Consider the following 23211-nt stretch of genomic DNA (forward strand, 5'->3'; position numbering starts at 1 on the left):
GAATTTTCATTTTAAATGTCTTCAATATTATATATCTTCAGTTTTATTATTCTAATTTCAGTAGATTGGCAAAGCCAGGTAAACTTAACAACCCTAACCTGATTCAGCATTCATTACTCCTGCTAAAATCAAAGAAGACCTAGCTAATAGAAACATGGTGTGTGCAGCCATTCTTCAATTTAATTACAGTATTGTACAGCATATTACACTTATGTGTGTATACCAGAGACAGAACTTTATCATCAATTTGGAAACACTCGTGCTGTACCCTCTAGCTAAAGATATTTATCATTTATTGTGAAATCTCCCCTTTCTTTAAATTATTAAATATCAGGATTGCTTGAAAGAATGAAAACAGAGCTAGCACACTTAATGTGCCATCAAAGGTTTGGAATTTAGCACTCATTTTACTATTGCAGAGATTGGCAAACTTTTTCTATAAAGGGCAAGATAGTAAATATGTTAGGCTTTGTGGGCCATACGGTCTCTTTCACAACTACTCAATTCTGCTGTTGTGGTGTGAAAGCTGCTGTAGACAATATGTAAACGAAGGAGCATGGCTGAGTTCCAATAAAACTTTATTTATAGACACTGAAGAATGTCATGGGAATATTCATGTATTGTGATATAGTGTTCTTTTTTTGGGCTACCGGGGATTGAACTCAGGGGCACTCAACCACCGAGCCACATCTCCAGCCCTATTGTGTATTTTCTTTAGAAATAGGGTCTCACTGAGTTGCTTAGTGCTTCTCTTTTGCTGAGGCGGGCTTTGAACTCATGATTGTCCTGTCTCAGCCTCCTGAGCCGCTGGCATTACAGGTGTGCCTGGCTGATATATTGTTCTTTAAATATTTTCCCCCAACTATTTAGAAATGTAAAACTATTCTTCGTTCCTGGGCTGTCCAAAACTGATGGTTTGTTGGACTTGGATTATGAGTCTTATTTGTTGACCCCTATTCTATGAGTCTGATTTCTTACTGTATTTTTATTTTCTTATGTATGTACTTATGTACTATTTACTTCCATTTCCTATATGATTTGTTCTGTATCCTCTGTATCCAGTTTCCCATAATGCAGGAAATGTGGATGGAATGAATTTTATCTGTGAGTCTCTGCTTGATGTGGCAAAGGAGAATCAGGTGTTGAGCTTCCAATGAGAGTAATTTATGTTATCAGTTGGTAGTGGCTGTTTAATTCTTGAGGTGCAGACAATGCAGCAGAATTGACTTATCTCATTTTCACATTCTGGGAGAAGGTCTCTTAGTCCTGAGGATGCTGTCAGTTTCCCGGTGTTACTCTCCCTGCATGGTCATTAACAGCAGCAGAGTCCATAAATTGATCCTGGATTTGAATTGTAAGTTGTTGGCCCTGCAAACGTGGCACACAAACTTGCTGTCAGTTTTTGTATTGATGGAAACAGTCTGAGATCAGCTTTATTATTGCACCCTAACCATCTAGTTTGTGGGTCAGTTGATTTTTAGGTTGTATTGTAACAGAGTTGTGTTTATTACCTGGCATGTTTACCTAAAAAATTTAGGATACAATCATTCAGACTTAATGTTGCCAGTGTCTTTTGAAAGGCCTTTTGCCAGGGCTGGATAAATTCATCAGATCTGAATTTTGAGAAATTCTTTTCTCTTAAAGTTTAATTTCTAATAATTCAGTGAGAACTCTTTCTTCTGACTTCTGGTTGCTCATATCTTTCTCATTTAGGCTTGCCAGTGGACACTGGCAGGAGCAAACATACTCTTGTCTAATAAGAGGTTTTCTAGGTTCATTAACAGTGAGTGCTATTTCCTCTTTTAATAGTAGAACTTAAGGATAGATTTAGGTACATAAATTATTACTACTGTCCATTTTGAATGATGACTATTCAAAATTATATTTAATTGTAACCAGCCTATTTCTAGAATTATTTATTAAATATGAAATTTGACCTGCTGTCAGATTTGTAACTTAAGCTAAGTTCTGATCAATTGGACTGTGGTTTCCTATAAGCATTTTTAGTCATTGTTTTGCATCATCATGGAAGGCAGTTTAACAAAAAGATGAGTACTTACTCAGCTATTCAATATTTTTATTTATTCATTTATTTTTGGTCTTCTGTTTTCTGTTTTTGAGAACCAGACCTCTCAAAAAGTGTTCTGCCATTTCCTTCCTCCCAATGAGAAAATTCTTTGCAAATGACTTGAAGATAATTCTAAGTATTGGAGAGCTTTCTTCACACCCAGCCCTGCTAGTGCTTTAGGTGGTACACAAAGTTCTGTAGGTCAGCTTGAAATCGTAATGCTTGCAAGGAAAAAAAAATTAAAATTGACTTCAAAGGACAACTCTGACACGGTCAATTAATAATTAAAACAGTTTTTTAATGAGCTATGCAATTACCTGTATGTCCCTGGAGATGATGGTTTATGGTATTATTGCAGTGCCCTTTCTTTAGTCATGGCGCATGACATTTGTAATTTAAAGCCGGCTAGACATTAAAGTGACAGAACTTTCATTAACCTTGTCTAAAGTTTGCTGATGACAAATGACTTATAAAACATGCTGTTGTCAAAATATACCACATATTTAAGTACCTTAAAAGTCCTATAGGCTCTAAGAAGCTGTGGAGACTCAGAGGGAAACAAGGGCCACCAGTATCCTCAGGAATTACTCAACAGGATCCCCTCTTTCTGGAACTATTTCTTTGTACTCAGGTAAGTGGTACTGGTTTCAGGCAAAAGCTGATGTACATTTCATGGCTTGCTGGTTCAGGTGGGTTTCCCATGGGTTTTTGTATTATAACCTGATTCTTTCAACTAGGGGCTAATTATAATGGAAAAATGTCTTCTAAATTTACCTTGGCATTTAAACTTTATTTCAGAAGCAGTTTTTATTTTATTTTTTTGACTTGCAACCATTACAGCAATTATGTTTTGATTTTAGCTTTTTAATATCTTGGTTTTTAAATTCTTAGTCATCCACTTGTACTAATATCATATCTTTCTTTACTTTTTGTTTTCTCCCTCTTACTTGAAATTTTCTCCTTTTCATTCTTCCCTTTCTTCCTTCCTTCTTTTATTTTGCAGAACCAATGTAGGAACATTCTCTAATTTTTAATTTTCCTTCTATTTCTTTTCCAGGAATATTTTGGAATGTTACCCAAGGGGACATTACAGTGGGATAGCCCTTTATAAAAGTAATAAATATGTAGCAATTAACATTAAATGTGCATATGGTAAGCGTTAAGCTAAGAGTTCAATCTTAATCCTTGTAGTATCCAGAGTTGATAATACTGTTTCCCCTTTTACAAGTATGGAAACTAAGGCACAAAATAGTTTAAGTTCGTAGGTAAACTAAAGTTCAAATCCAAGACTAACTGACACCAAAGATCTTGCTCATAGGCACTGAGCCACTGGTACTCTCAACTCATAGTTATTTGCTATCCTTTTTTTTTTTCTATTAGATTATTAACTAATAGGACAGTAATTTTTTCTTTGTACTATAGAATATACAATACATAAAGGTATACTGGCTAACATATTAGCACATATGAATTTAGTACTATAAGTGAAAGTTTAGTATTTGTTTCTTATTTGAAGGAATAGTTAAGATAATTTATAATCACCTTTGAATCCAACTAGTTACTTCATAAGTATTTACTATTATTTTCATATTCTCTACATTTAATGCATCTTAATTCTGTTGTGGGTTTGTTTCATGATTAGTTCACATAATATTAAGGATTAGAACTTTCTTAATACTTTTCTTCTCAAAGTCCATAAATTTCTTATTTTTATAAATGTTTTTATTAGGCCATTATAGTTACACATAATAGTGCAGTTCATTTTGACATAATCATACATGAATGGAATATAATTTGCTCTATTTTGATCCCCAGTGCTTCCTATTTCCCTTCCCACTTTCCTCTGCCTATTCCTCTTTCCCTCCTCTACTGGTTTTCCTTCTATTTTATTATTATTATGATTATTATTACAATTATTATTATTTTGATCGTGGGGACTGAACCCAGGGGTGCTTTACTACTGAGCTACATCCCCAGCACTTTATTTTTATTTGGATACAGAATCATGCTAAGTTCCCAAGCTGGCCTCAAACTTGGGATCCTCCTGCTTCAGCCATCTGAGTCACTAGGATTACATGTGTGCATCACCTCCCTCCATCCCGCTTTCCCCTCCCCCTCCTTCTATCTCCCTTTCTCATTCTCTATCTCCCTCTCTCTCTTTCCATCTGTCTAGCTCTCACTCTTAATTTTGTGCTTTATACATAAAGACATACATAAAGGGGCTGGGGATGTGGCTCAAGCCGTAGCGCGCTCGCCTGGCATGCGTGCTACCCGGGTTCGATCCTCAGCACCACATACAAACAAAGATGTTGTGTCCGCCGATAACTAAATATAAATATTAAAAATTCTCTTTCTCTCTCTCTCCTCTCTCAATCTCTCTTTAAAAAAAAGACATACATAAAGGTGGAATTCACTATGGTATATTCATATATGTACATAGCAAAGTTTGGTCAATTTCATTCTACTTTTTCTCCTATCTCCTGTCCCATTTTCCCCTCAATCTCCTTCCAGTACTCCACTGATCTTCCCTCTATTTTTGTGGAATATGCCACCCTGAAGGTCCATAAATTTCGTATGTATTATATGTTAGAACATATTAAATAACTTCTTATCAAATACATTCCATGTGTTCATATTGCTGAATAGTAGTTTAGATTTCTGCATCCTCATTTGTTTTTGATGGAAATATAACATCAGGAAGTACATAGAATATAAATGTATAGCTCAATAAATTATCACAAAATAAACACTGAGTAACCATTATTCAAATCAAGAAATAGAACTTTTCCTGAACTCAGAAGTCTCCCTCAGGGCCTCTCAAAATTACTACTCTTCCCTCCTTCCCAAAGATAACCCATATTTGAACTTTAATGCCAGAGTTTTATATTTTTTATTTGTTTGGTTTTGCTTTTGACATTTTTAAACTTCTTATTGTGGAAAATGTCAAACATACAAAAGCAGAGGGAATAGTATATTGAACCCTCATGTTCCCATCATTCAACTTCAACAATTATTAACTCATGGCCCACATTATTTCATCTATAATCTTGCCCATTCCTCCCACTATGGATCATTTTAGGGAAAACTGTATACATTATATCATCTCTTCCATAAAGATTTTACTATATATCTCTAAAAGTCAGAGAGTCTTTTTAAAAAGATAACTGCAATGTATTTTCATACCTAAATAAATGGTAATTCCTTTACTATCAATAATATCATGTCAGTACTCAAATTTTCACTAATTGTCTTATATTATTGAAAAAAATATTTTTGTTTGAATCAGGAGTCAGATGAAGTCTGTGAATTATACCTGTTGGTTAGATGTGCAATTTCTTTTAACCTATCCTCCTCCCTCCCTTTTGTTTTCCCTTGAAGTTTATTTGTTCAAGAAACTGGATTGTTTGTCACAGAGTTTCCACAATCTGATTTTGCTTATTGCATCTTCATGAAGTTTAGTGTATTTGTCTCTTGATTTCCTATAAGTCAAAGTTGAAATATATCTGATTCCTGTTTCATTTCTTTTCCTTTTGGGGAAGTGGGCAGGTGAAGGGACATAGTACTTAATGAACAACATTGTCTCTGTCCTTTTTGTGGGCATGTGATTAATGTTTAGTGACCATTTGAAGATCATTGCTTCAATATATTCTTTCGGTGGGTGCTTTAAAATGGCAGTAATCTTATTCTGTCATTCCTTTTTCATAAAGAGACACTTCCCTATATCTTTGACTTAAGATTCAGTATGTATATGAAAGGCAGGATAAGTGATTCTTTACCTTTACTTAACTGATTTTTTCCCCAAAACAATTAGTTGATTCTCTAACACCCTTCAAAGGTAATCCTAGAAGTTTTGTTTTAATATTATATATTTGTCCCCTTGGTGTCCCCTTGGTGTTCCTTCCAGCACTTTTCGTAGAACCCAAAATGTGCAGATGCTCAAGTCCCTTAGTTAAATGGCATGGCATTTGCATATAACCTATATACATGCTCCAATAAACTTTAAATCATCTCCAGATTATTGTAATATGTAATGCAATGTAAATAGTTCTTATACTGTATTGTTTAGGGAATAATGACAAGGAAAAAAGTCAGTGCATGTTCAGTAGGGACTTTTTTTTTTTTTTTTTTAAATTCAAACCATAGTTGTTTGGAACCACTGATGCAGAAGGCCTCTGTATTTTTTTAATATTTATTTTTTAATTATAGGTGGGCACAATATCTTTATTTTATTTTTATGTAGTGCTGAGGATCAAACCCAATATCTCACACATGCTAGGTGAGTGTTCTACTTCTGGGCCACAACCTCAGCCCAAGGCCTCTGTATTTTGAACTCTGAGTTTTAAACTTATATTATTCTTGTTGATGCTCAGATTATCCAAAGTTTGACCAGTGGGAGCCTCTTTATGTTAGTTCCTGAGACTTTTTAATATGACTCCAGAATTTTTGTTCACCTCCTTCTTTTCTGGTGTGGTAAGATATCCAGGCTCATCTTATAAAGTGTTGAGTTTTGTTTTTGCATTAGAACTGAAGTCAGCTATTTCTCCTAGAAGCTCATTCCTTTTAGAGGGAAATGTTATTTAGAAATCATAATCTGGTCATTGTTTTCTACATATTTTTTAATATGCAGAGCTAGGTAATGCATTGTTGTTGTCTTAAAGGTAAAGAACATAATGAAGAATCATCTTGATTCTTAAAGTCACCCCTTTGAATTTTCATTCATTCATATAAAAAATTCTGATACCAACATTGGCGTCAAACCTCCAATACATCAGACAGACACTGATGTTTCTGGGATGGAAAGCATGGCTTCTGGATTTTTAACAAGTTCCATGGTGATTCTGATGTTCACTAAAGGATCAGAACCACTAATCTATTTTATCAAATATTATTTGTTAATAGATATTTAAACCATATCTCCCATTGTCTTTTAAGACTCCTCCTTTCTTGATTGATCATATTCTTGATGAGCCTTCTATGTACCATCTGAATTCTTTTTTTTTTTTTTTGTTTAACTGTCTAATAGAAAAGACTATAGTTTTTCACTGCAGGAAAACCAGGCTGCAGTAGTCTTTGACCACTTGGAATGCAAAAATACAGGTGAATCTCAACTAAGGCTCTGCCTGAGGCCAGAGAGAGAATCTTCCTTGCTTTGAGCAGAATGCCTGGTATTGGAATAGATTTGCTCAAGGGCAACTCTGCATTTGATAAAATATCAGAGCAATTTATGTCCTTCTACCCTTGTTCCTTTTCTTTCCTCTTATGCAGAAATGTTAATTGAAAATCAAAGGAGTAACAAGTTCATACCTGAATTCACAAATCTTTGGGGGCCCATCTTTAGTACTTCTGCAGATCCAGGCCTGGTTTGGGTTATGCCTTCTTTCATCCATGTTCACCCCAGAGTGGCAGTGATTTCCTTGTTCTTATTTCTGCACTCAGAATTCTAAAGTCTGACTCTAGCTTTTCATTTTATTGCCTCTCTCTTAGAACACATTATAGTCTGTATTAGTCTGTTCAGCTTTTAATCAAATTTAGTGATGATAACTGGTAGAAAAATAGTTAACCTGGAAATGACCACATCATGAGATTACATTTTAGTTAAAAATAGAACCACATGGATTTCAATAATCCTTTAACTCCATTTAATATCAACTTAGCTTTGTTTTGTATTAGATTTCTAAGTTTTCTAATTTTATCAACATTCTTGAGGGAGGCAAAGTGACCACTATTATTCTCAATTTATGGTACAAAATGGACCTGCAGCACAATTATTCAACTTCTGTGATTTAGGTCACACATCTTGCAAGTGGTGAAGCAAATATTCATAATAATTCTTGGTATTCTTTAAAAAAAAAAGAAAGAATTCAGAGTAGCTTCTAATATTACAGTGCAAATAAAATAATCCTAGGAAAGGTCAAAAGCCAATTAGAGGAAGGGAGTGAGAATCCTGCTAAGTGCTGGGATGGATTTATTTTTAGAGTTTGGCACTAAATTTAGCTTTGAGCTTTCTGTTGGCTGCCAAGACATAAAGGGAAAACACTGGCTCATATAATGCTTATATGATGAAAGAAAATTCATGAATTCACATGGGATGCAGAAGTTTTCTTGGCCCTGAATTCTGTGAAGAATATATTACACGATCCTACTAAGGGGTATTTGTAACAGTGCATTGTATCTTAAATGATGACTTTGTAGAATATGTAAAAATGAATTTCAAATTGACATTTTCCATACTCTTAACCATATTCACATGAATCAATTGCCAGTCTTACATGTGAGAACTTAGAGGTATAAAATTCATACTTAAGGGAAGCTTTTATACTAGGTTTTAGTGTTGATGTAATGTATCTCTCCCCATTTTTAAATTTCTAACCTATTTGCTTTTAAAGTGATTTTCTTCTACTACGTGTATGTTTGCTCACCTTTTTTCCTTTTGTTTCCTTCAGTCTGGCATCTACACTTTTTATTGGGTATTTAGATCATTTACTTTTTTTTTTCAAAGATCGTTATGATTTTTTTATACTTTTACTTTATTTATTTATTTTTTATGCGATGCTGAGGCTCGAACCCAGCGCCTTGCACATGCTAGGTGAGCACTCTACCGCTGAGCCAGCCACAGCCCCTAGATCATTTACTTTTAATGTGTAATTAGTTTAGATCATCTTTCTCTCGTCACATTTTTTCTTTGTTCTTTTTTCTGCTTTTTGTGTTGTTTATTTATGATTCTAGTTTATTTTGTTGACTTTTAAGCAAATATTTAAAAATATTTTTAAAATGATAAAAGAAAATTCTTATGTTTACTATGTAGAAAGTGCATTTTTTGTACACTTTATTCCTCTTTATATTTTCATATTTCCATCTGATAGCTTTTTCTTCTGCCTGATGACATTCATCAACATTTTTTATAATATGGGTTTATTGGTGATGAATCATTTCTTCTTTTATTTTATGTTTTCATTTTAATTGTTGTTCCACTTGGGAGGATAAATCTGGCCCTATACTTGATATTGAGATGGGAAGTAGAAGGTTTTATTAGTTTTACACGCAGGCTAAATAGTTGATAGATAATGCTGAATTCTTTAATAGTTGAGTTGTGATGACTAGGTATTCACTGTAGGTTCTTCTGACTCTTCCTTTGGAGAATGGTATATAAATATTAAAGGAGACAAGAATAAAACCTAAATTGGGAGTGCAACTGTATTAATTTGCTTGGGATGCCATAACAAAATACCACAGATTGACTGCTTAACAATACACATTTATCTCTCCTAGTCTAGAGGCTGAGAAGTCCAAGATCAAGGAGCGGAAATGATCAGTTTCATTTTGAGACTGTTAGCTTGTGGGCAAACACCATGTATGCTGACATGACCTCTTCTCTTGAGTGTACGCCCACCCTGGTGGGGAAATAGAGAAAACTATCTGATGACTCTTCTTATACACACCCTGATCCCTCACTAGGACCCTACCCTCAGGAGCTCCAGTTTAACTCCAAAGGGTCTGTCTCCAGATACCATTGCATTCTAGGATAGGGATTCAACTTGAATTTTGGGAGAGGCAAACGCTTGACTCCATAATTGCAGCCACAAGTTAGTTGAAATGTGGTGTTCCATAACCTGAATATTCCTCCTTCACTTTTGTATGGTTTGTGGTGAAGCCTCCAGAACTACACATCTGTTCTGATCACTTTCTTCCTGCTCACCTGGAAGAAATTAGTTTTTTTTTATATCCATGGTGATATAAAAACCTTTACCCATTCATAGACCAGAACCCTACCTGTTAGAAGATTTTTATTTTTATAATTCCTTGTAAGTTGCCAAGAACTTATTATTTCCAATGGATTAAAAGTGCAAAATTATCTGCTCAAATCAGGAACAACTTGAAGGAAGTGATCAGGGCCATGGAAAATGTTCGGGATCTGCATTTATAAGGAGATAGCTTCGGCCAGGAGAAGTCATATCTTAACATCTTAGTCTTAAATGACAGATTTGTTGCAAAGAAAATGTAAGTGGTTGGAAAAGTATGATTTTTTTTTTCTGGATGGCATTTCAGAACTATGTAATGTAGCTTAAGTTTTGCTTATACATCTCCCTTCAGTTTACATTAGAGTCAAAAAACCTGATCAGACCCAATACTGTTTTTTTTTTTTTTTCCTTTTCCTTCATCAGTGCTGTGGACAAATGAAATCTATAGGATGTTAATGAAATGAGAATTTCATGTGAGTGAAGTGGTTGAATTTTATTTCTGTTGTTCATATTGTATGCTTATAAATATATGTCTTTGTGTACTGAGATTTGGGATGCCAGTAGCCCTTAAATTTGTTCAGAATTTTATGTGAGATCAGAATTTTATATTTTAATTTACTCTATATCATGTTGGCTGTCTTTTCTCTAAACATCTGTGAGATATTTTTTCCCAGTTATAAAATTTATTGAAAAATAAAATTGGCACTGTTATGTAAAGTTAACCAGTACATTTCTGCTAGGCTTCTTATAGCAAATAGGATTATAAAATCTCACATCTAGTGTATATTACTTGCTTTCTTCAACTGACTGAATCTTCCTGTAGAATTCTGGGACAATTTAAAAACAAAATAATAACCTCTCTGATGTTTTACATTTTTTTCTTAAAGGTTTCAAAGAAGGTGTCATAGGAAATATATGATGATCCACTATAAGAAAATGATCCTTCTTATGGTGGCCGCTTTGCAATGAGATTTAGTTGTTGAAATTATTTAGTTTTTCTGTACTTAGGACAATCTGCTGCCTAACTGATTCCCTGATACCTTTCTTAAGTATGAGAGGCATTCCTTGTTAGGATTTTAGCAAAATTATTATTGCTTGCCTTTTGTTTTTTTATTTTTTATTAAGTACTCTCTGCTAAGGCACTGGGAGCTGTAGGGACTAAGACCTGTTCCTCCCTAGATCTTCATGACCCAGTGAGAGAGCCACTAGCCATTTGTAACTACTTCAGTTTAGAGTACTAACAATTTAGTTCCTCGTGGCACTAGCCTTATTTCAAGTGCTCAGTAGCTACAGGTGGTTGGTCAGTGGCAATCAAATTGGACAGCAAAGATGTAGAATATTCCTGACATTGCAGATAATTCTGTTGTGTAGTACTGCACTAGAAGTTATCATTTAGATTCCTTTATCCCAAAATGTGGTTGTTGCAGTAGTGTGTTCAGCCTTAAGGCCATGGTAACCAGAGGAAAAATAGGAAAACAAAAACACAAATAAAGTCATGCTATGAGGAAAATGACTATAGGCTACAATGTGTTCTTATTAATACGTGTGCCTCTAGTATTATCATTTCTTCCCCTCAAAATGTTATCCCTCAAGAAAGAAGTTATTATTTATACATAGGTATATATATGTATATATACATCTGTATATCTGTATATATATTCATTCAGATTTTTACTCTCATTATAGATCAATCTTTCAATTACTTTATTTTGAACATGAAAATGACCTTTGTGTGTGCTGCTTGTAGTATTTGAAGAAGTCACCTGGTAAAATCAGATGTAAAAAGAAAGCAATTTAATACAAATTTGGTAATTTGGGCATGATCCCACAACTACATATATTGGGCTTTATTATAATCAAGCCTTTTTAAGAGCAGATAAAACCCAGCATGAGAGTCTGTACTATGTGATCACAATTATGTGCCTGCTGGACATTTGATAAACGGTGAATTGGTACTTATGGTAAATGTGTCATTCATGAATTTTAAAAAGTGCTGTACGCAAACAACCTGAGGAAGATGATTTGCTTAGGAGAAGGTATCACTAGAAAGAAAAGTGTCTCTAGAGACAATAAAGATATTTTTGTGCCTGGGGTGTTCTTAATGAAATGTGAAAAGAAAGAAAACAAAGCCCTTTTCTAAATTAAATATGCTCTATAATGTACCAATGATTTTTTTTTACATATACATGCAACTTAAGGAAAGAAATGTTATACTTAGGCTTTTAACTTTCAATCCAGTCTTAAATGTTAACATAAACAAGCTGTAAAAAATCTTATTTTGTGGGGATATTTTCATGAAAAATGGGGAAACTTTCTTATATTCAGGATTGACTTATGTAGTGTCTACTTCTGGATATGACTTTAGTGTTTTTTCTAAGAAATCCTAAGAGGTTGCAGAGGAGAACTGATTAAAATTTATTAAACTACAGAAAGTGAAATTAGAAGACAGCTGAATCATTGCTTACAATGATGTTAAAATATATGAAATTTATGCATATATAAATGTGTTAAAAGCGCAGAGGGCGGGGGGAAGAACCTGGAAGGAAATACAGCAAAATGTTAACAGTGGTTACTCTGGGCAATGAATTTCATGTGATTTCTTTTTGCTTCTTTATTCTTTTCTGTTTCATTTTAATAATGAATATGCATTATTTTATAATTAGAATAAAAAGAAAATGATCACATAAAAAGATCTTGCTAAAATTCTTGATTTGGTGTACAGGTCCATACTCTATAGGTTAACTCAAGTAAATAGAAAGGAACTTCTTTGCACAAAGACTAATTCCATGTAGGCACTGGATAAGAGAAAATGGTATGTAGAGCCAACACATCTTATTTTTTTTTTTCATATTTAGCAATATTTAGCATAGCATATAAGAGATAAATCTTGGAAATTCCTACATACATTTTTAAAATTTGTTCTCTTTAGCATATGAGTAACATTGCCTGGCCCATCCATAGGTCTGAAATAGTCCAAATTTTTATCACTAGAATGCTAGGATGTAAAATAGTTTAGAAGTGTTGATCACTTTGCAGATAATTTATTTTTAATTTCCAGTGAAATAATGTATAGAGTTATTTTAGGATAAGGGAAAGTTAGGTAGCCCCCAACTCTTTTGTATTAACTTACTATGACCTTGGGTAAAATTATGTATTTCCAATTTTCACTGTACTTGCTTAATACCTTAAGAAAGTCTTTTTTTTAAATTTTTTTTTTTGTGATCTATTTGGAAGAAATGCATGTTCCAAGAAATTATAACACAAATCTATTCTTGATATGCTATTTGTATTGTTTTTCTACTCCAGTGACACTTGTTACACCACAGATTTAGTTAAGAAAAAAGAAAAGGATTTAATTCTTAGCTTATTTTGATGAGTGGAAAAAAAGAAACAATTAGAAACTGTCTTCATTTAGAATGAGACCTTTTGAGATACCCCAGGAGATATCAACTGCCATATGCTAGAAGACACTAACCCTCTTTACCACCTTAAAACATCCCTTACAGATGACCTACATGTAAAATACACTGCCTGTTGCTTTGGACATCTCTTGACACTAAAAAGCTATGCATTTTGTATTTTTGCATGTCAGAATCTTAGCCAGAGGAATTAAAAATAAATATTTAAGTAGGTTCCTGACTTTTCCTATCAAGGAGGCACTGAGACAGGCAATTTGCTTAGCAAGTCTTTTTGTTCGCTTGTTTTTGTGCTGTTGAGAAATGTGATGTTTGCTTCTGATGATTCCAAATGCGCATGCATTATATGATCAGAGCAGAGTATGGAAAATGCCAGTGCTATCTGTGGAGGATTGTATGATAACATGTGACCCTAGTGACAGAAATAAATGCGCCCCAGCACAAAGGAGCCATTAATCTGGATGAAAATATTACCACATGGTGGGTAAATGAATCCTGGCAGTTTAATAGCTGTGGTCCTCATACGTGAAACCTACTCTGTGCTCCACAAATGTCAAATCAGAAGATAGCTGCACTAATGTTAGTTGTGACTGTTGTGGGGCACTTGGGTAAAATCTTCCTGTGTTAGAGAGACTGAATTTCTAGAAAAATTGTCTCCTGTCCTAAAACTTGTTTCTTAATTTAAGCAAGATTGGCAATATAGGCATTTTACCCATTTTTGTTTGATGTTTTGAAAATCTTCATAAATTTGGATCCAAAGGGTTTCTTTTGCTTTACTTATAACTCCTTAGTGAATATATAAGATGATTAAAAAGTTATTGTAGAAGTCTTATCCTGTTTGATTGATGCCAGTAGATGCTTAATCAAAAAAGTCGTAACAAATTATAAATATATAATTTTTTTTTAGTTGTTGATAGACCTTGTTTTATTCATTTATTTATACATGGTGTTGAGAATAGCACCTAGTGCCTCACACATGTGAGGCAAATGCTCTACCATTGAGCCACAACCCCAGCCCAACTTTTCACTTTTTATTTTAGCATAGCTATCTTTACACATAGATCTTCCTGTTTTTATTTGCCAGTATTTGATGTTAGGGGCAAGACTTAATTGGAATTCCCCATTTTCCTTGTAGAAATCACACTCAAAATGCTAATCTCTATGATTTCTAATCTATAGTTCTCTAAAGTAGTGTAGTAATTTAAAGATATCACGAAAAATCTTAAGTGTAGATTCCTTCCAGACTTTCACTAAATTTTCCCCAAACCTTCTCAGTTATCTAACCTATATCTGATTCAGTAGTATTTTTTAATGATTCATCTTTGTGAAGTCCATTCAAACATTCTGCTTAATTTTGATTTGAGACAACAAATCACTTTCCTTTCACATTCATATTTCATTGGTTTACTTAGTATCATCTCTTTATGTACTATTTAGTTAAAATTCAAAGTTGCATTAATAGGCTCAATTGGAATAAACAGGTTTGGAAACAAACCCAATCAATTATAAACACGTGACTCTGTCTGAAGGACTAGACATGCCTGGGTATCCTAGAGCCATAGCCCACTAGCATGACAAGTCGGAATACCCTAAGCATCAGTTGGCATGTTTTTCAGAGGGAATGGAAGCATTGTTGAATTAAGCCTCTCACATTTTTATGTAAACATCTACATTTAGCTATAGCTGAAAACTAATAATTTATTTTTTACCATTGTTTCCCCCTTTCTTTTCCAAATGAAAAGCCAGGTAGTTAAGAACTAAAATTGTTATTAAATTTGGTACATGCTGACATTGATGAGTTCTGAATTTTCTATTTATTATGTATGTGGTAGATTAATTGGTTGGTTTCTGATGCTGTTTAAAATGTTCAAGAGTAGTGAGTAATGCTTTTTCAAATATGAAATAAAATTGGAGAGGTGAACTCATCAACCACTTAAATGTAGTACTGACAGTGACAGGATTGCAGAGGTGTTAAGGGATCCCTCTACTATGTCAGAGTGTAAAATTAACCAGTGTGGATTTGGCCCTAACAAACAAGTTAAATAAAAGACTTTTTCCCTTTCTTACTATTAGTGCTTTATATCTTTCCTGCTATAAAATGCATGGGGACTTTTAAATAGGTGACATTTATTGCCATGATAGATGTCTGCTTCTACCAGACCAAGTGCAGGTGTTTCCACTGGGAATAAGGGAAATGAGTTGATTTAAGCAAACATACTGAAGAAGGGGGGCTGTGGGGCATAGTTAAAGAAGGATACAAGAGAATGTTCATTGGGAGGGTTTCAAGTATGAAACAGCCTTAAGGATGAGTATAAATGTAAATGTTAGGAACACATTTGAAAGGACAGCTTAGCCTTAGAAAAGAGTTTATGGAAGCAAATAATTCAAGAACTGTTATGTTTTGAGACTGAGAATGGACATGTTTTAGATTTCACTGAGAAAGATTAAGATATATTCAGAATTATATGATGCAGCCCCAAGGTCATTTAACTCAGGCCCTAATGAAAGCCCTAGATTAATTCAAGAATCTTAGTCTTTCCCATTAGGGAACGAAGACATTCTTCAGCCTTCCTAGTTGAACTGATGCAATGATCAGTGGACCTTGAATCTAAGGAAACAAATTTCTGTTTATCTTAAACCTTTTTCTACTGTGCTTTTTGCATGCATTCATCTTGTTCTTTCCATTATTCTTAACTTAGTCATCCAGATTGCTGTTTAAAAAGGAAAATTACCCTAAAACGGACTTGGCAAACAAACAAATCTATCACTGTCCAGAGTTTCTGAATCCTGCTTAATACTTTCTTTTTTTATTTGTAAGAAGAGAAAGAACTGTTTTCTTTAATGTTGAAAAGACATTACCTGGAGCACCCCTAATCAACCTTGGTCCACAGGTTGAATGATTCAGTAGATTTTAGAAGGTTCTGACATTCAGAGAACAGCAGCCAACTGTCAAAAAACGGTAGGAGATGGTAATAATGACCTCCATTTAAGGTCACTGGTGCTTGAATGCTTGCAAAATTTTGGCACTAGAGATGCCACATCCTGCTGGTCTAGGAAATGGTGCCAGGTTCACTTTGTGGGGTCAAAAGAAGTTTGAGTGTAGTGACAAGAGGTCAAAGAGCCTGAGACCTTTGGCTTGTACCATTCATCCTTAATGGAAAATTTATGTGGGCTGGGTAAATCTCTTGTGATTTTTCTGTTGATACAGACTTGAAATCAATGAGTGAGTTAAACTTGAAGTTCAGATACTTTAACAAAATACCACAGCTTTACTCAGTGTTTCTGTCAGTTAACACTTAGTAGGAGCTCTATTGTTGGAAAGATCAACTGAATAACTTTCTGAGTAGATGTCTGATAGAATTAATATTAAAAGTATATTGTTACTGGCACACATTTAATCAATGAGGAGTACTCTCTTTGGGTTTATAAACAAAAATACTCAATGACCTTGTAGCTTTATTGATATTTATTTGTGAAGAAGGATTAAATAGTGTCTTGCCTCTTTTCCTTTGCTTTTAATCATTCATTGTTAAAAAGAGGCTCAGGCCATCTGTCTCTGCCAAAATCTGCCTAGATATAAAGACTGTATAATAGAGATACTAAAATAAACTTTAATAATCTGTTTATATTATTATTCTCCAGGCTTTTTCTTAAAAACAGCTTTAAGTAAATTCCCTACCATCAAAGTGCAAATTTATCTGTTAATTAAAACTATTTTTGTTGACTAGGTCTCAATGCTCTTGAGGCCTATGGGAATTGTATTTAGCTGTCTCTTTTCTTGAAGATAAGATAGAAAACAGGAAACCTTTATCAGGTTTTTAAGGTAAAATACTAAACTGCTTTTTTTTTTTTAAATCGGGTGTATCCTTTTGAGAATAAATATTCCAAATGGCTAATCTCATTAATTGCCGGTGGTACAAGATAGGGCAAGGGGGATTGATGGTGTTTTGGTACCTGGTTTCATTTTATTTTATACCAAGTACTCCTTAGGAGATTCTGCCTCATCAGTAGTCCATAGGTGTAGGCATCATTAACCTTAGTGAAGAGTTTATTACAAGCCATTGTTAGAACTTGTTTTTGAATAATATTACTCTAGTATTTAAATGAGACAAACTACCCATACTTGAACTCATTTAACAGAGTTTAAAATTATTCAGAATATGGAAGGAGAGTGTTTGGGTATGTTGGGCCAGGGATGTTTGCATGCACATGTGTTGTGGTGCCCACATGTGCCCTCCCCCCATACAATCAGAAGACACAATATGAATTTTCCTTGAAATAAAGTTGGTTCTTTGAATTGCTGCTTTCCCATTCAAATGTAAAATATGGTGAGGAGCCATAAACAATCATAAATAATGGCTTGTATACATTGTTCAAGGTCAACTTCAACAAGACACAGGTCACTCAATAAAGTCAGAGGCTACAGTGCTGAGTCTACTCTGGGACTCTTAAAATGCTGCAGGTGAGAGCTGGGTAGTCATAGGCAGAACCTGAGTTCAGCATTCTGATTTCCTTTATGGGCTGTAGATAAACTGCAACTCTGGTACTACTTCATTATAATCCTACTACCTGTCTCTGGCAAGACAATTGCCAGGTACCCAGCTTTGCGTGTCCAGAAGTGTGTCAGTAGTCTAGTTTAAAAAACAATGATTTGTTAATGGTATTTCACAGACAAGCATTGATATTGATGGTGATTCAACATTGAATGTTGTATAAGTGGTAGTTTCTTGCTTCACAGTGGGTTTTTGTTGTTGTTATTTTCTGTTTATTTAGCAAAACCCTCACCCTGCTCCATTTTAGCAGAATTTGAGATCAAGAAGCAGGCCATTCTCAATTACATACAGATACTATAGAGACTTTTAAGGGTTCTTGTTAAAATGTGAATTACAGGATAAAACATAAGTTGAGTACTTTGAATACCTAGTAAATATTATTGATCATCATGAGGACTGCAAATGTAATAAAGCAGCTTCATCTTGCTGTTCAATTAAAATCCTTTAAAAAAAAAATCATTTTGGATCTTGTCAGTAGGCTGCAGGACCCCAGTAAGATTAAAAAGCAGGACAACCTTTAGAAGGGCCTCAAGGTCACAGTTGTCACTCTTTCTTTGAAAACGTGTGAATTACCTTCCAGACACTTTTATTTTGCTTTGGGACTGCAACCATGTTCTGTCTAGGGCTTCTGCTGACAGCACTACTGAAGAGTACAGTTCCCTTTCTGTGCATCAGCACAATCAGAGATTACACTGCTGCTTGTGGCCTTTAGGATTTAGTCATGGAATGTAAGGAATTTTCAACAGGAAATGTATCTGGCTTTGAAATATTTTCATCTGCTGCAGTCTCTTAACCTGCATGCCTTTTGGGTGTCAGCATTTAATTCTAGGATTTCATCTGGAATGTGTACGCGTATAGTTTTCTCGTGCTTTCTCCCAAGTTACCCATTTGATGCTGTTCGTGTACAGGGCCTGTTACCATTAATAATCATGTAAGCAGTGTTAGCAGGTTTTGGCAAATGCTTCATTTCATCTATGCCTAAGAATGTAAAACTCTTATCAGCAATATAATTTAATTTCACTGTACATTTTTTGGTTACAATGCAACCACAATCAGCAAAAAGTATGAGTTGCTTTTAGGTGACTCATTTGTATTTTACTTGTAGGAGTTGACTACTTTTACAGTCTTCAATAACAAATACAATATCAATGACAGCTTTTGAACATGTGACTTAAAGCAAATGTTGAAATAGCAGGTATATTATTTTATTTCCAAAGAAAAGCTTATTTCGCTTTGGGCACAGTGGCACATGCCTGTAATCCCATTGGCTCTGGAGGCTGAGACAGGAGGATCACAAGTTAAAAGGCAGCCTCAGCAACTTAACAAGGCCCTAAGCAACCTAGTAAGATCCAGTCTCAAAATTTAAAAAAAAAATATATATATATATATATATATATATATATATGAATAGGAATATGGCTAAGTGGTTAAGTGCCCTGGTTTCAATCCCTGGGACCAAAAAAAAAAAAAAAAAAAAAAAGGCTTACATACCTTAGTCGGTTGACTACTGAATTTGACCTAGCAGTACCTACTACGTAACAGGTGCATAGTAAATGGATGATGTAACCATAATTGTGATTATTATTAAAAAAATTTTTTTGGAGTAAAGGACACAATGAATTGAAATATCAGGCTATCCCTATCAGTGGATGTTTGATGTGTTTGCGTGTACCACCCTCTTATATTTAAACTAAATAAATTTAGAACATTCAACAGAAATTAAGATAGGACTGTTATATCTTATTCATCCTTTAAAAACTCTTTGTTTGGTGCCAGGCCTGTAGTGGACACTCAGTAAATATTTGTTGGCCCACTAGCTCAGTGCTGAATACATAGGAAATGCGTACCTTTGTTCATGACTGATTGAAAATGTAGGATGATCTGTAATCAAGGAAGAGGTTTATCTCTCTAAGGAAGTTTCTCATATGACATATCTTTTATGTGGGCCCTCTTTTATCAGGGATATTACTGTTTAGGACCTGCATTGAGGTCCTTGCTAAGATGCCAACTATTGTACTTGATGTTTGAAAGTGTCATTTCATCCAATATATTAGACGAGTTATAAATGTAATAAATTTAATATTGAAATGAAAGAGAATTTTTATCTCAATTCTTATATCCTGCAATTATCTAGTAATCTAGTAAAGGGAATTGCTGTCCTTGCCATCTGTACTAGTTCTCTACCAGAAGCTCATGCCTTTCAGCAGTATACTTGGTCACTCAACTGGAAAATTGTCAGTCTTCATAGGAACAATATTTTAGATCCTAGAACATCTGTAGAACAGTTTCTTAAACATGTCTACCATCTCATGACAAGCCACACAAATGTGCATTTCATTTGGTAGTATATTCTTTAAAAAAGTGAGGCACGTGTGTGTGTGTGTGTGTGTGTGTGTGTGTGTGTGTGTGTGTACGTGTATGATATGATAATAATGTTTTGATGATTGATTCAGGATTACTTATCTTGGTTTTGTGAGCTTGATATAGGAAGTACAGTACATTTATCTTTGTGTTATGACAATAAAAACAGTGGTCGGTATGAAATACTCAATGGGGATGTGCAGCAGTGAATGATGGGGAAACAGTTGTTAGCTTGATGTATTTGTGAAGCAAACTCTTAGAAAAATGGCTAACTTTAGATTTATTTATCCTCTCCAGAATTGAAGGGGATGAGTTTAGCTGGAGAGCTATTTGAAGTAAAAGGTACAGGTTTGTGTACAGTGAAATAGTTTAGGTGTTTTTATCGTCCATCATGTTTTAAAAATTTTGATGTAACATGGATGAATCTCAAAATAATTATACTGAGTGAAACAAGCCAAATGAAGAGAACATACTGTATGACTCTTCTTCTGTAAAATTATTTTGAAAAGCTAAAAGTAATATATAGTGGGAGAAGGAAGATCAATAACTCTTGAGAGGTGGTGGTAAAGGAAGGCAGGATTAGCAGATGGGTAGCAGAAAATTGTGGGGATGGGCATTTTCATCACCTTGATTGTAGAGGTATTCTTGCAGCTGCATACATGTGTCTAAAATTATTAAGCTGTCCACTTTATATATGTGAAGTTTATTATGTATCAATTATACCTCAATAAAACTGTTAAAGTATAATTTTATGGCACTTTCCACGTTATAATCAACTAATTGTTTAGTACTTATTTTTTATACTAGACTGTGAACTCCAGGAAGACAGACACTATTTTGTCTGTGTTCTCGGTGCCTAACCTGTGAGAGCCACCTGCCCAGTAGTCATCAAATAGGTGGAATGAATGAATAAGGGATTTTACTAAAGCACAGACAAAGATTATTTACGGAGTACTTGCTATGGGCCAGATATTATGCTAAAAGTACATTATTATATGAATCATCACAACATATTTTTGAGAAAGACAGTCCTACTATCTTCATTTTATAGAAAAGGAAAACATATTTACAGCAGTTAGTAACATGCCCTAGACCACTGGCTAATAAGTTGAGAGAATGCTAAAATCAAGGCTGTCTAATTTAAAGTCTATGACATTAACCTCTGCACTGGGACCCTTTGGCATTTCTTCATGGCCTGTGTAACAGGGATTTTTATGAAGCTGTAACAGGGAAATTTGCAAGTATGTAAGACTCAAGTTTCTAACACCCCACTTTCAACACGAGGAATTTCAGTAAACATTTAAAGAGTAATAAATGAACCTAGTGCTGAGAGTCTTCTTAAGGGAAAATTCCTTGCTTTTTGTTTACCTTCCAGGTATTAGCTGAGCAAAGTTGTCACATTACCTGTGGCTCTGTTTAGACTGCCTGGAACCTGAATGCAAAGCAGGACTGGTAGAGCCTTCTGGGGAGTATGGGTTTCTGCCAGCAAATGTAGCAGGAGCTCCTGGAAGCCCGAAGGACATTTCCTCTCCATTGTTACCTTTGAGATTTTTGTGCCAGGAGGGGGATGAAAAGAACATTTATTTAGATTTTCTTCACAGTTGTATTATTTGTTAGATTCCTCTAAAAACCAGTTGATTTTTGTAGGACAATATTAAAATTTCAAAAAGGGATTACAAAATACTTGCATTGTAATGTTATAACACAGTTGGAATATACTTTCCCCCTTTTGGTTATAATACGATCTTGTAAGAATTGTGGAATGGTTACATTTCTTAAAATAATCATCTTTTCTTCAGGCAATTGAGTTTTTCTTAAAAAGCTAACATTATGCGTGTGTGTGTGTGTGTGTGTGTGTGTGTGTGTGTGAGAGAGAGAGAGAAAGAGAGATTGAGAGAGGGGGGGGGAAAGGAGAGGAGGGAGAGATTATAGCACATTGAACACCGATGAGAGTTTTAAGTTCAGCTTAATATTGGTAGCTCCCAGTTATTTCTTATGTATTATTAGGTAGAGGTCAATGTTGGGATTTATATGGACTGCTTTTTTTTATTAGTGGTAATTTAAAAAAATTGCAATATTTTATAGTTCCATTAAAAAAAAAAGTCCCTTGTAGTGAATGGACTATCCTCCTGATTTCATCAGATTTATCATTCATTGACATTATTTGTCAAGGTCACACTATGTATTATCTGTTTGTTGGGTGCCAGGGACCAATGAGGAACATTGATAAAGGGCATCTGCTTTAATGGCAGGATTTTGGGCTTTCTTCTTGTTGTTTTGCTTTTGGAGATATTAGATTTATCATAATTGTTAATACATTAATATTTACTTGTCAGTTCTGCCAAAACCACAAGTTATTGAGGTCAGGTTTCTTGACCTTACTGCCCTTGTTTCTTATTTTATAAAATTAGCTTGTGAATTTGTGCCGCAGCCCAGCTGGCTGCAGCAAAATAACGGGGTGGGGGGGGTGACGAACAACTTGTGTAGGTTGATACAGCAGGAGTGGGAGCCATTTATTGTAGGACAGGAGGGGTATATATACATTCCACACAGCTTATCTTAATTAACATAAACTAGATACAGCAGTCAACCAATAAGGAATCTCCACACTTAATGGCTCGCTGGCGCCACCTCACAAACCACTCCCCCTGGCAAAATACCAGGCGCCATCCTGACTTGTTTACAGACTCTAACAAATTTGTATCCTATTAAACAATGTACTTCATCAAGAGAGTAATAAAATGCATAAAATGTAAGAGAACAACTCAGTGATCAACCCACTTTCTGAGTTGGTGCATGTGTGTGTTTGTGTGTGTGTGTGTGTGTGTGTGTGTGTGTATGAGCAATTTAAAGTTGAATTAAATCTGTGTGGTTTTGATTTGCAGGTAGTTTGCTTATAACTTGATTTCTCTTGAGATGACTTGAATTAATTATTTTCTTATCTTTGTGTTCTGGGTTGAAAATGCTGAAGGTTTTGAATTTTGGAGTTTGATAATTTCTATTAATGTCATTCTAGCAAATTAAACTTCTTCAAGATATAGAGGAATGTTTTTTATTTAAGCAGAAGGGAAATG

General features: G+C 34.6%; 1 protein-coding gene across 4 annotated transcripts in view; it reads left to right on the forward strand.

The window, feature by feature from the left end:
* Positions 1-23211, forward strand: part of CADM1 (cell adhesion molecule 1) — a 312863-nt gene that overhangs the window by 115570 nt on the left and 174082 nt on the right. The gene's annotated exons all lie outside the window — the stretch shown is intronic.

The sequence above is a fragment of the Spermophilus citellus genome (assembly GCF_964194105.1).
Source record: "Spermophilus citellus genome assembly, chromosome: 2".
Classification (NCBI taxonomy): Eukaryota; Metazoa; Chordata; class Mammalia; order Rodentia; family Sciuridae; genus Spermophilus; species Spermophilus citellus.